Consider the following 13650-nt stretch of genomic DNA (forward strand, 5'->3'; position numbering starts at 1 on the left):
CTGCCCCTGCCCTGTCCCTGTCCCCTGCCCCTGCCCTGCCCCAGCCCGGGCCATCTGCGCTCCCTGCCGCTTGCCAGCACAGCACCGCACGGCCGAGGCCCCTCGCTGATGCTGGATGCCGTTTCTCTGTCAGGGGTGCCAGGAGACATTTGTTTGGCATTTGGAATACTGGTTTTTATGGATTTTGGCTATGCTGGGGCTTTGATTTTATAATCCTTCTACAAGGGCTTGGAGCAAAGGCAGGGGACATTTTCCACAAGCTTCACTGAGAAAATACCACAACAAGCTGTCCTGTCAGTGCGGTGGCTGCTCGTGTGCCAAAACCCGTGTGCTGAAATGGTTGTGAAGGGTGTCAGGAAAGGGGGACACAGGCTGGGAACAGCAGGGTCTGGGCTTATGTCCATACGCGGTTGTCCCATCTTAAATGTGTCCTTGTTCTGGCCTGACGGTGCCTTCGCAGCACCCAGTTCATTTCATCGTAAGGTTTATAGATCGTGGAGTTATGGAGAAGCCCGGGTTTGATATAGCGAGCCAGAGCGACAACCTGCTGCTAAAGGGGGAAAGAAAACTGAGGGGAGGGAAGGAGGGAGGGAGGGAGGGAGCATCTCTGTGGCCTCAGTGTGACTCTCCGGAGGTGGCCTGGAGACACCTCAGCAGGTCCTACTTTGGCCCCATTGGCACAGTGGAGGGGAGAGAGCCATACCCTGCTTCTCTCCCCCGTGCTGCTCCACGTGGCTTCTCCGGCACATGGCTCCAGGGCCATGAGCTGCATACGCTTGGGGGGCCTAGGTGAAAAGTCAGCCCTGAAAGCTCTTCCCTGCCTCCTGGCCTCTGAGTCGGGGTTTGGGTAGTTTTAGATCCTCCCAGGCTGTGGGGTATAATAAAAGACTTAACTGATGATGCATGCAAGATGGAGGCCCAAAGTGCAGGGTGATGCACAGCTATGTTGCTTTTCTCTGCCCTAGCGGATCTCCTGGGAAGCCCCTCTGTCCCCCAGTCCCCGAGCTGCAGCGTCCTCCCAGAGGATGGAGCCTTTTGCTTTCGGAGGAGGAGAGCCGTCACAGCAGGCTTCACATCCCCCCATGCTTCCCCGGGTGAAGAGTTTTTGCTTGAGAGCCACATCTGTCCCCTGCCATGAGCTGGCCAAGATGCTGTTCCCTGGGGGCACGCACCATTTCAAGGGTGAAGCCCCCTCCTAATTCAGAAAAGGCGAGACGTGCCAGCCCGCCCTTCTCCAGAAGCCAGCAGAGGGGTGAAAGGTGGGGACATTCAGAACGCGCCATAAGACGCTTCTGTTTTCTAGTGCTTCTGGGAGGGTTCAGAGGTACAAGAGTCTGAGGGTCTCTGGGGAGGGTGGGATATTTTTAGCTGTCACTTGGCTCATGTTTGCTGTCATGTAGAGAGTTTGTTTTTCATCTGTGTATGGATGATATTCTTTTAGGAACAGCAAAATCTTCAAGAGTCTGGGATAGGTGCTTTTCCTGCATTCACATAGGAATAACAGTAATAACAACAGTAGTAAATTAATAACTTTGTAGAAATACTCAAGGTTTTACCGGAACACCCCATCTTCTTCAAGCAGTGTAGCTGCTCCGTTCTAAAAACACGTCGTCTTGTGTCAGCCTTTCTGAAAAAGAAAGAAAAGGATTATGCAACTGGCATTATAGACCAGCGGTTTGCCTATTGTGAACTCATGTAGCACTTGAAAACAGTAGTTTTTTGGCCCAAATTCAGCACATCACTTAGGCATATGCTTAACTTTAAGCATGAGAATAGTCATATTGAAATCAGGGGGACTGTTCACATGTTTACAGTTAAGTCTCAATCCAAATGCTTTGCTAAATTTAGGCCTACTGGGAACTGAGAATGCTAATACAGTTTTCAGAGCCTGACCCTGTAAAATATTAAATACAGCTGAGCCCTCTAATTCCCACTGAAGTTAATGGAATTGAGGGTACTTGGCATTCCTCGGGTGCGTGCAGCCCTGCACAGAATCAAACCCTGAACGCAGCCACCAAAAATGGTGCTCACGCGCTTCCTGAAATCAAAGCATGATGCTCCTTGGTTGCAGGTCAGATACAACCTGCCAAATGTAGAGCCCTTGATCTTAAAGGGGATGTTTCACTGCGACCTTTTGGAGTCCAAAGGACCCAAGGTTACATGCGTGACAAAAATATAGCGTGCGACCGTGAGAAGTGGCGGGGGGGTGGTCGTGGAGGGTCTCAGCAACACGCGTTTTCGGCCGCACTTATTAATTACGTTCAGAATGTAACGCCTCAGAGTGATTTAGAAGCATTGCCTCCTGACTTGCCTTGGTATTTGTTACTTTGCCAATTTCTTGTAGCCATTGAAGCAGAGTTTTGGTATGGGATTTGGAAAAGGAGAGCAGACCTGGCTGAAAGGTCTGTATTTTGAAGATTTTATTTTTATGTTTGTATTTTTATTGGCTTGCACTTCATATTTTTATTATAGTTCTTATTGGAAAGAGCGATTTTGATGAGGAAAAGATCCAAAAGTTTTCAAACCACAAATGCAACCGCATACTTAAAGGTTTTAAAACAGTCTGTAGAACAGGCCGTCAATTTTTGGCAATCAAAACTCTTGAACATTTTAATTATTGGTAAGAATTGAGTAAAAATGTATTCATGTTTTGTTACTTATTTTTCTCCAACAATTTCAGGCTGAAGTTGTTGACAACCCTTTTGCAACCAGTAACTTTTTTTTCCTAGTTGTCACTAAATGACATACAGGTTTTTCAGCCAGGCTTAGAAGTTTAGATGGCTTTGCAGGTTGGTTCAGGCTGGGGAATCACAAGGAGGTTGGCTGGAACGAGGAAAGTTGCAGTGGGTGACATCAGGGATAAGAGTGAGAGTTTGGGGGTTTGATGGGGAAGAGGGTTTCATGGTAAAGAAATAAATCTGAAGAATTCGAAGAGGCATCAAGTTGCTCAGATTAGAGCAGTAGCAAAAATAATGATTATGGCAGCTTGTATTGGAGGCTATGGGACATTTTTATCAGGATGATTTGGCAGTCGAGAACACAGCTTCTCAGCGATGAACGTTTTCTGTAGCAAAAAGGAAAAAGCTTTATTTAAGGTCTGATCCAATCAATTTTTTTTAATTAAAATTATGTAAAATATGTAGTTTCAAAAAAGTTCAAATTAAAGCTTCCTTAGGGGAAAAGAATGGGACATGGAGACTCGTGTCTTCCGTTGTGTAATCTGCAATTAGCTCACCAGGCTGCATAGTACAGAAACGAGCATCATTATTGTGCCTAGTGGGAGCTGTAGGACAGCCATGAAGCTCTGCTCTCTCTTCCTTTCTGGGTGGGGTCCCTCACTATACCATATATTTCTCAATGCACACTATATGGTCTTTCCACTGTATCATGCACTACAGGTAGTGAAGTCCTTGTTACGGTGAAGTGTAGTTTCCTATAGGTTTTGGCTCAGAGCAAGCAGAATCTGCAAGGGAAGGGTAACGCAGCCTGATGCTCATTTTACTCTACATAAAGCATGTCAAGTAAACGAAACAAAACTCAGCATTTAGAATTCAATGATTAGAAATGCTGAAAAGTTTTGCCTAAATATGTAGAGGTTAAAATGTTAGTATTTCTGAGGAGGTGCTTTTAAAATCTGAGCCTTATATCCTATTTTGGATGAAAATGAATGTGGGAATTTTCAACTGGAAATTCTGCGTTTCAGTCAAGTCTGAGCTAGACTGATGGGAAAAGAAAGGGCAGATCCTGATAATCAAGATATGAGGTGATGAAAACTGGATGAAAATTCCAGTAGACTACACGGGAAGTCTGAATGATTTAAAAATTGCAGAGGAAAATGCATCCCAACTTAGGTAATATTTTTGTATTCTAGCCAAGAGAAGGAAAGGCAATGGCCAAAAATGCTCACCACTCTTGAAACTGCGTGGCAGAATGATGCTAAAGACACTGGAGAGTGAGAGATGTCCTGGAGAAAAACTGGTGCCTGTTTAATTCAGGCAGATACTGGTATCTGGAGGAGGCTCAGAGCGACAGGCTGGGATGTGCGATGGTGTGAAGGGAAGCTGGACTGAAAAAGGCATCTGACAAAATCAGATCTGAAGTCATGGGAGCAGGATGAATGCCCCAGAGAGGTGGAAGAAAAGGAGAAATCTGAAACCATGACCTTTTCCTCTTTTCCCATAGATCCTTCTTCAATACAGACAGGCCTGACCTTCCTCCAGGGATTGCAGCAGAGCGCAGAGCAGCATGGCACGTGGGTCCTGTGGCACTTCAGAGAGGTTTGCGCCTCTTACTGCTGTAAACAGCCATAAATACCTCAAATTTGGTTCCAAGGTTTCTGCTGAAGGCAGCTGACCAGATAGCCTAATCTGACTGTACCGAACAGATGCACTGCTTTCAGTGGAAAGAGCAATTGACTGCTCCTAGATTTAACACGTGGATGCAGCAGCCTGGGGGTGCTCAACGGTGTTGCTTGAGTGGGATCTATTTCCCCAGGCTTTCCCATTCCCTCTCTCATGTGCCCTGGGAATGCTCTGTCCCTCCCAGACCCCACAAATGACCGAAATGCCACAAGACAAGGAAGGATGTTTGCACTCGCCTGTGCACTGTTGCCCTCTGCTTCTCCAAACTGCAGGGGCCACCTTACAATAATACTTATATAGGGCTATATATTTTCCTAGCATTGTACAAATATTAACTAATTAATACCCAGGACTCCTGTCGCCCATTCTGCTAGACTCTACCAGCCCCAGGCAAGTCATTTAACCTCTGTTTGTCTTAGCTCTGCCATCTGGTACACATTGTTTTTAATTGTCCTCTGAGAAGCTAAGCAAGTTGAATGAGATCTTGGACATGTAAAAATAACTTGCACAGGATGGTGTGGAATGGCTTGGCTAAGCTCCTTGTGGATCCCTTGTCAATCCAGGTTATATTTTAGCATCACCACCAGTACAGCTAAACTAGGCACTTGGCAAACCAGGTTCGTATGTGACTTCCAAGGGGGAGATGAAGTTCCGTTCTGATCACTGAGGTAGAGGGGGTAGAAGAGACAGTATTTAGCAGGAGAGCTGCTCATGTGTCAAGTGGGAGGTTACTTAACCTGTGTTAGTCTACAAAGGAGTGGATCCAAAGACCTGCACGAGACATGTGATGTGTTTCTCCAGCAGCCCTCACTCCCTGGAATGGACAATGAGAAATGCACTAAGGCTCCAAGGAGGACCCCAGTGGGGAACCAGCCTCAGAGCAAGCCAAAGGGCTTGGACCTCAGCTTCTGCACATATTTTGGCCCTAACCTGGCTACAGCTTGGACCCTGAGCCTGCCCTGCAGGCTTAGGAGTGAAGATGGTAGGATGTAAGTGGTCAGTGATGTGCTTATCCCTATGTGAGTACAATCCCCGCAAGACAGCAGAGCTACGAAGGGGGCCAGTGGCCAGTAGGTACGCTGAGGCAGGAGCTGAATATGAGCTTGAGGCTCTGCAGCTGGTCATAGATGAGCATGGGTCATGAGATTAGCCTTGCGCTTTGGCCCTCCTGACCCAGAGATGTATTTCTGTGGAGCATAAACACTGTGAAAAAATTGAAGAGCTTTGATGCTGTGATGGTCTAAATCAGATTTTCCAGGCACAGATTTCTGGGAGGAGGGGTGTAACAAGGAAAGCTGGGCAACAGTAGTGGAGCTACCGGTGTAGACATGCCATCACTTTTCCCAGGAGCATCCCTACCCTGTGGTAGAGCGGTATGATCCCAAAGACTCTTCTGATAGGGCTGACAGACCTGCAAGTATCCTACATAAACCCCTCCCTCTCCCTTACTTTCTGTCTCCATGTGAGACCCAGTGAATGGAAGCCCCTGTGATGGTAAATTGCTACAGCAGCTCTGTACCACTGGGGAGTTTTCCTCCAGAAGGGATCCTCACTTGCCTGACACTCAAGGGTGCCCTGAACTGCTGGTTGGCTTTGCTTAGGATTCATGGACTGGGAGATCTTATCTCCGTCAGAGTAACCCATCAGAAGGACATGCTGCTGCCTTGCTCAAGGCAGAAATATTATACAATGCTCCTAGCAGGTTTTTTTTGCTTCACTTTTCACTTAAATGTAGCACACTTCTCATCATACTCTTAAGAGAAGAAGACAGCTCAGAGTCCTTTATGTGGGCAGTGTGGCTTTTCCAAAACTTCATGTTTTCCAATGCCATTATTAAAAGGTAGGAAGGTAAAGCTTTGCACTAAAAAACATTTCCGACTGCGTGAAATCCCCTTCACTGATTTACATAGCTTTAAGATGGTTTTACAACCTGTATTTTTAAATGGAGGGATAAACATGTGAAACTTTGACCCAGCAAAGCACTTAAGTACATGTTCAACCCCATATGTAGTAGGTTGCAGGCTGGATTGAGGGCATTAAGGGGCAGGATTATAAACAAACATTTGCAAAGCTGGTTTTACTTTTTTAATGAAAATGGAAAACTGGCCTTTTTAATGTAGAGGCTCTAAAATGGGTCATTGCAAGTGCATGTGTAGCATTGCAGGCTGTTCCTGGGCATAATCAATAAGCACGTGAGAAAAGTTCTGAAATTGTAGCTTTCACAATGTGGCGAATTCTTGAAAGTATGGGAAATCTGCTTTTAAATCCAGGCTGAGTTAGACTGTGTTTACAGCTGTTAATATAAACAAGGAAACCTAGCTACAGAGCTCACAGCATGACTGCGACATCATGTTTTCGTTACACTGACTGAAAACTATGCATAATAATCAGCAGATTATTTGGTATTTAAATACAAGTATGGATTCAGTTATAAACCTCTGAAGATGGATATTAAATTAAGGCTCCTTAACTCTTGTCATCTTTTCGCAAATACCTAATAGTTAACTCTTGCTAATTTTTGCATACAACAAATCTGGAGTTAAAATGGTTGCAATTAAGTAGTTAAACAGTGTAATCAAGAGTCAAACTGAAAGTTAGCTCAGCTCAGCAAGTGTGCTAAGCATGGAAAGGGGGGACTGAGCAGGAGGGCATGGATTAGACGTACACATTATTAAGACAGCTTTTCTTGACGTATGCAACTTCCAGTATGCAACTGCTCTGTGCTGGGTGAAATGAAACAATTCAGCCATGGCATCTCCATTGGGCTGAGAAGCATTTCTTTGAAAGAATTATATTCTCTTTAGACAGTGAAATAGGCTTTAGGCTTTCAAAATGCCTGGCTTCTCGAATGCTTGTAGGCAAATATTGTTTGGGGGAAAAAAATGCTAGTGCTCCCCCATTCCCTTCTGCCCAAACAAACAGTAAAATAGTATGGGAAGAAACAGGAAGGTAAATAGGATATTTTGAAATTATTTCTGGCACTCTCATGACCCGATTTTGATCTTGTGCATCTTAAAGGAGCCTTTGTTCGAATTTAACACTTTGGCAGGAAAATGAGGCTGAGCAGTCGTGTTGGAATAGCACAAAAAAGCTGGAAAAACTACCTTGGAACAGCCCTGGAGACCACGTGAGATACAGTGGTATGTTCTTAGCTGGTGGATCCCTGTTCAGTTCTACTCTTTTTGCTTCCCAGTAGAAAACACGTGGTTTGCAAATGCCACGTATGAACCCGACAGACAAAGGCCACAAGGTACACACTGACCTTCTGCGTGGGGTCCTGATCCCACGGTGTTGTATGCACATGCCTCTCTTCACCTGGGTGAGAAACTCCTGTGATTGTACCAACTTATCTAAGGCTGTGTAGGACCAAAGCCTTTTGGTGTCTCAGTAGTTTTCAGGTTAATTTGCAGAGTGAGTTCATCGTTAAATACCATGCTCTTCCATCAATCTTGGCCAAAAAAAAAAAATAAGTATTGGCCTAATTTTGCAGAGATGGGGGCTTCCTCCTTACTCTGTGGACCCCCCGAGGTTTCAAAACCCCCAGGAGGGTTGAGAGACGGGGGGGCTTGCTTGCCTGCCAGTTCACCGTTACCTGTGGCATGCAGAATGGTGGCAGGGTGGCAGGGGCTGCCAAGGAGGGGCAGGCACTCCTTTGGGAAGAAAGTGTTGGTTTGGTGGCCGTGGTTGGGTGGAAGAGAGAGAAAAGAGACACATGCTGGAGGGAAAGGTGAGGTGGTTTGTGCACGAAGGGCTGCATGCAAGGGTAAGACCAGACGCCTAAGTGGACAGGCAAAGGCAAAGCTGGGGGGTTTAGCCCATGATCAATCTCAGCGATTTGTTGTGTCCTGAGACTGAAGAGTGGCACCTTGTTCCCACTCATCAGAGCCTAGACCACCATCTAAACGGGAGCTGCTTTCCTCCCGCTTCTGATTTCTACACAGGGACCTTCTGAGGAAAAGTGCCGTGTTTCCAGTCACGTTTCACAGTTGAGCTGCACTTTAAGAGCAGTGAGCCAACCTCAGCGCATCTGGAGATACAGCGTGGTTAAACAACCCAACGTTCAAATAAACATGTTGCTTTTTGCTTCATTCTCCCACTGGGCCAGCCCCGGGTTTTGCTGAGCTCAGACCTTTTCCTCGCGGCTGCCGCTGAGCTTGTCCCTTCCTCAGTGACTGTCTGAAGAAGGAGGGGTGTCCCAGGAGCTGGTGGGACCTGGAAAACCCAGGTCGCTCCCTATTTCAACTGAGATTGTCCTCCATGACCTTTGCCAAGACACTACCTCCACCCACTGCTTGTGTCTCACATTGATAAAAGCAGAAGACACATTTATCTAATAACTGGTCTTGTGATGATGAAGTCAAGCATTGACTGCAAGAGACTTGGACGCTGCATGGTGAAGACCATGTACATGTATGGGTGAAAGGTAGCTTTCCACAAAGGTTCTCCCGGTGGCTCCCTCACTTACTGCCCTTTGACTAAGCAAGCCCAGACATCCATATTTTCTGAATGAAAGAACCAAAAAACCAAAGAGTCTGGAGGGAGCAGAAATGCGGGAAGCCCCTACAGGACCCTCTGCAGGAGCACATGCTTTGCTCTAAAAGTATGGATTTAAAAAAAATACAGGACTTTTCGAGAGGTCAGACTGCGTCCTTTCTGGCCTCAGAAACATATGCTCTAGCAATCAATGCACGTCCTTGACCCTCCCCTACCTTTTCTTACCCAAGGGTTTGCCATCTTGTGTTCATGAGCCAGTTTTTAACTGAATTAAGAAATTTCTCACGTGAAGGCAGCTCTGCTAATCTAAACAAGGCTCGTATGTAACCGGTTTCAGCATGCCGTTCTAAATTGCCTATGGAAACGCTTTCGTCTAGATCGAGCTACGTCTGCCAGGGGGCCTGATATAAAGCTGTGGGTACGGCAAGCGCTGCTGTGATCCCCAGCCCTGGGGCGCCAGAGCTGGGAGCCGCGGGCGTGTGATCGCCCCTCTGCAGCGTGCACATCTGAAAGCGGTCAGCTCCCAAATCCTCTTGTGAATCCAGCCCAAAAATTGGAAACTTTTTGTTTCTGAAATAGGCAAACCCTCACGATTTTTTCTGATGATTTCCTTGCCCCCAGCCCCCCTAAATTTTTGGGCTGAAGCCTAGTCACTAAATCTGACCCAAATTCAAAAATAGCTTTGGCTGCTAGTGGGGAGGGAAAGGTCTGACTCTAATGTGATGTTCCAAAAATCTGGGCTTTTGTGTGAATTAAAGTAGGGGGAGGTGGGTTTGGTTTTCTTAATAGCCTATCAAACCTCATCCTGTCCTAATACTGGAGCATTGCTCAGAGCCATTTCTGCTCTGCTGGTGTTGTATACCCAAGAGTTTTGACAAGATGTTAACACAGCGCACTCAGTATGTATTTGGTTCATAGCAGTTGTTGCTCATTGACATCCAAGCTGCTTTCTGAGTGAGCCTTCCAAGTAGACTCCTCATGATTAACGTTTTAATATTTCCATTACAAACCACTTTTCTCACAACAGATTACTTCGGTGCAAAGGGAAGACACTTTCTGTGTCCAAACTCGCAACTGAGGTAGAGGGGGGAGCAGTTTTTGGGTCTTTTTTTTTAGCTTTGGCTCTAGATGGCAGTTTGATTTGACTCTTTCCATTATGACAAGTCTCTCCCTCCTTCAAATCGCAGAATTTCCTTTTCTAAAATTTTTTCATTCTGCAAATATCCATGTTTGGACTTTCTTAGGCAGGTTATTTTAATCAAAGTTTAAACCAAAGGTTATTTTTTAAATCTCGAGTGCATGTTCTAGGAAGGATATTTTCTCTTCTGTTTGGGTAGATAGAAACCCAGGGCTCATTCCTGATTCTCCGGTGCAGAAGGGAGGAGAGCATCAGCCCCCAGCAGGATAAAGGGTGAGATACTGTGCCTTTGTTTTGGGTCAGCTGTGAACGGTCTGTGGTTTGTCCTGTTGACTTCTGTGGAGTCACTTCTGAAGGATGGTCTTAATAGGTATGAGCTGAGGCAGCTGTATCTGGTCTTAAGGAAAAGAGGGAAACTCACTAAGTGCATTAATTGGGTTATAAAAGTTGTCTCTCAGGAAGGAGAGGACAAGTGTGATGAATTGAGTTAACAGGAAACGGAGCCAGCCACAATAGCTGTCTGAGACCTGTTCATGGTCTCCCTCTCAAAACATAACCGACTGCAGCCAGGCGTGACTCCGCCATTGTTTTTGAGGTGGCCCTGGTGATTTTTTTACAAGGCTACTGATAGGATTCCTTGGCACGCAGCCTGGACTCTGCTGCTTCTTTTGTGGGAGGGGGACTGTTGGGTTTTCCCTGCTGTCTCCTGCTGCAGAAGTTGAACGCGGCTGCTACGCCACACTGAAAGCACCCTGGGAAGAGGAACTTTTGTTCCTCTCTGGATGGCTGTCGAAATAAGCCAGGGCCCTGAGCTACCGGTGAGCTTGCATGTGCATTCCACACAACCACGGCTTCGCACGCATGGGGCACTTCATCACCGCAAGCACACTGTCAGCAGCAGCTCCCATGGAGGGAAGGATGGGTTTTTTCTTCATGGGAAATGGGAAAAGCTGTGCAGGGAGGCTGGCGGCGTGACCAAAACTACGTGAAGAATCTGTGTTAGAGTACAGCTTCGAAGGCATGCCTCCTTGGTCAAGTGACACAGGATTGACATAATCCCTGTGCTTCCTGCCCTTCTCCCTCCTAGTTCCTGGTTAAGTGGAGCCTGTGGCAGCCTCAGCGTGGCTGACTGTGTGGATCCTCCTCAAGCCGCAGACTGAAGTGGGACCTTCCAAATTGGCGACGCAGATGGTTTTCACAGGCTTTACTGGCTGGCTCTGGTCAGTCTTAGGGATCTGTTGTTAATCCGTCATCTTGAGCAGGTGACTGACTTTTAATCAGAGGGAGCAGTTTCTATCTACTTACCCATTCATGTAGAGCAATAAAGCCTGAAATCTTTAAAAAGAAGGGAAGCCAAGTTTCTCCTGTATCTCTGTAGATTCTGCAAATCCTTCTGTGGCTGTAAAGAGTTGATCCTGTCTCCTCTGTTGATAACAACATGTGTGTGCTTATGCCATACACCTCCACCAAAGCTCCTCAGCAATTCCTGTTTATTTGACTTGCTTTATAAAGCAACGTGTCAATTTGAAAATCATTAGGTATTCCTACCAGGAGTCAAAGACCACATTCAGAGTGGATTACACGCATGTTTCTTAAAAGTGTTAATGTGCTAATCTGCTGGTTACTTGATCCAGGCAAAATGCCATGATATTCCACATGAGCAAAATACCACGGTTCTTGGAGATTTCATATAAATATTACCCACTGTGTTTCCACATTTGAAGTGTTATACTTGTCTATTAAAATCAACAAGCTGGAACTAGGATCTGGAAATAAGTGATATTACTATTTTATTTATGAACTTCAGATTCAGATTCTTTTTAATAAAATACCTTACAAATAAGGAACAGAACATGAATCTTACTGTTATTTCATGTATTCCATGTAAATATTTCAACTATGCCTTGCAGCAATAAAAGCACATTATATATACTCTGCATTACCATTGTGACCAATAATGTTTGACTCACTGTACTGTATTTAGTCCAAAACCAAAACAGAGTCAGGGCAACACCGTGGCTGTTATAACAGTGTGCTGCGAGTAAGGAACAAGGCTTGCAAAGAATAAGGCCTCACACTAAATAAGGGCTTGTTCATTATGAAGCCGTTTGGATTATGGAGTACTCCTGACTCCGTTAAAGAGTGAAAATTTCTTACTTGTGCTCTGGAACAGGGGGTGGGATGAGGCCACACAAACAGTAGCCAGTCTGTGATTTTGAGATTCACAGTGTGGTCCTTGCTGTTTCTTGCAAAGCAAACACATGAACTGGAGAATAAGCTGATTCTCGGTACAGCGGGACCCCAGCAGTGAGTCTACAGGTGTTACCCAGGCGTGTCCAGAACACTATCCGGTAGGAACCGTCGGGTCACTTCTGCTTTATTTCTTAAGCTGAATTATCCCTCGAAGGGCTTGTCCCAACAAGGAGCAAAGCCCATTACTGTCTAAGGATTTGGCTGTCTTTGACTCCCTCTGCTTATCAAAGGGAGCACAAAGATGGTTGTTAGCCTGCCGGAGGCTGCCACCGGGTGCAGTCACTGACTGCGAGAAACCTTCCCTCTGGAGAACATGGTGCCAATAGGGATCATTTCTGCTTTCTTCTGTTTGCTGTCATGCAATCTAGCTCAAGGTAAAAAAGGGCCATGTTATTTCCATCTCAGCCACAGATGCTTTTATTGTGGGATTTGGCGTATTGTTTTCAGCAAGGTTTCAGTGGGGCGGGATGCAGGTGCAGATGCACAGATAACATCTCGGCTTTAGAATCGGGGCATGCGGTTTATGTTGCTTAGGACTAATGGGGGAAATGTATGTTTGGTTATAGATCTCTCAATAAACTGTTAAGCTAACACACATTACAAGCCACCTTTTCCTCCTTTTCACCTTTTTGGGGAATCTTATTTTTAATTTACAATAAAATGCCAGGGGAAAAATATTTCTAATTGGTTTAAAATTCCTTCAGATATTTCTTTCAGATCAATTCCAAGTTGCTCTTCTTCTCCCTTTCCTTCCCCCAGTCATGCCACTGAACTGAACAACCTCATATTTTCTCAGTGCTGCTTCACTGGCTACTATTATACATATACCCATCATTTGAGGCTTAAGTAGAAGTTGACTTATATGCATTCCCTGGGTATAGATTTCACTCTGTGTGGCTGCCAGAAACTTACATTCATCTTATCAAGAGTATCACATGAGCCATAAGGAGAGAATAGGCCATATATCTTTGTATTCAGTGATAGAGGCTTGGTCCTGCCCATCTGCCATCTCTAAACCCCTGATGCAACCCCTGCTACACTTGAATTTTAACAAGTGTCTTTTATTCAGGGCTTATTCACAGTGGACATGGGATAAGAGTTAGGCTAGAAAACTACCTCCAGTTTAGAGACAGATGTGCGGCTAATGTCACAGCTGGTAAAACATCAGGCTTAGAGGATTGATGACGGTGTACAGAGCCTTTTCTTTTGGATCATATTTTGCTCAAGATGCCAATACTTACAGTAGAAAATTACCATCTGAGATGTATTTGCGACATCTGGTAAATGAATGATGCAACCTTATCTCCTTTCCGAGCACGTCAAGGATCTCCAGTGTTTGACCGACATTGCTAGCCCTGCTGGTAGCCTCCACTGCCACGGTGAAAATCCTCAGCCATCGGGTCC

At 45.6% G+C, this 13650-nt stretch overlaps 1 long non-coding RNA gene across 1 annotated transcript; it reads left to right on the forward strand.

Annotated features, from left to right (window-relative positions):
- Nucleotides 1-615: 615 nt before the first annotated feature.
- LOC130151006 (uncharacterized) lies at nucleotides 616-11932 on the forward strand. Its single transcript, XR_008822460.1, has 2 exons — nucleotides 616-1259; nucleotides 4183-11932. It is a non-coding gene; the product is annotated as an uncharacterized LOC130151006 (long non-coding RNA).
- Nucleotides 11933-13650: the final 1718 nt, after the last annotated feature.

Source organism: Falco biarmicus, chromosome 6, assembly GCF_023638135.1.
Source record: "Falco biarmicus isolate bFalBia1 chromosome 6, bFalBia1.pri, whole genome shotgun sequence".
Classification (NCBI taxonomy): Eukaryota; Metazoa; Chordata; class Aves; order Falconiformes; family Falconidae; genus Falco; species Falco biarmicus.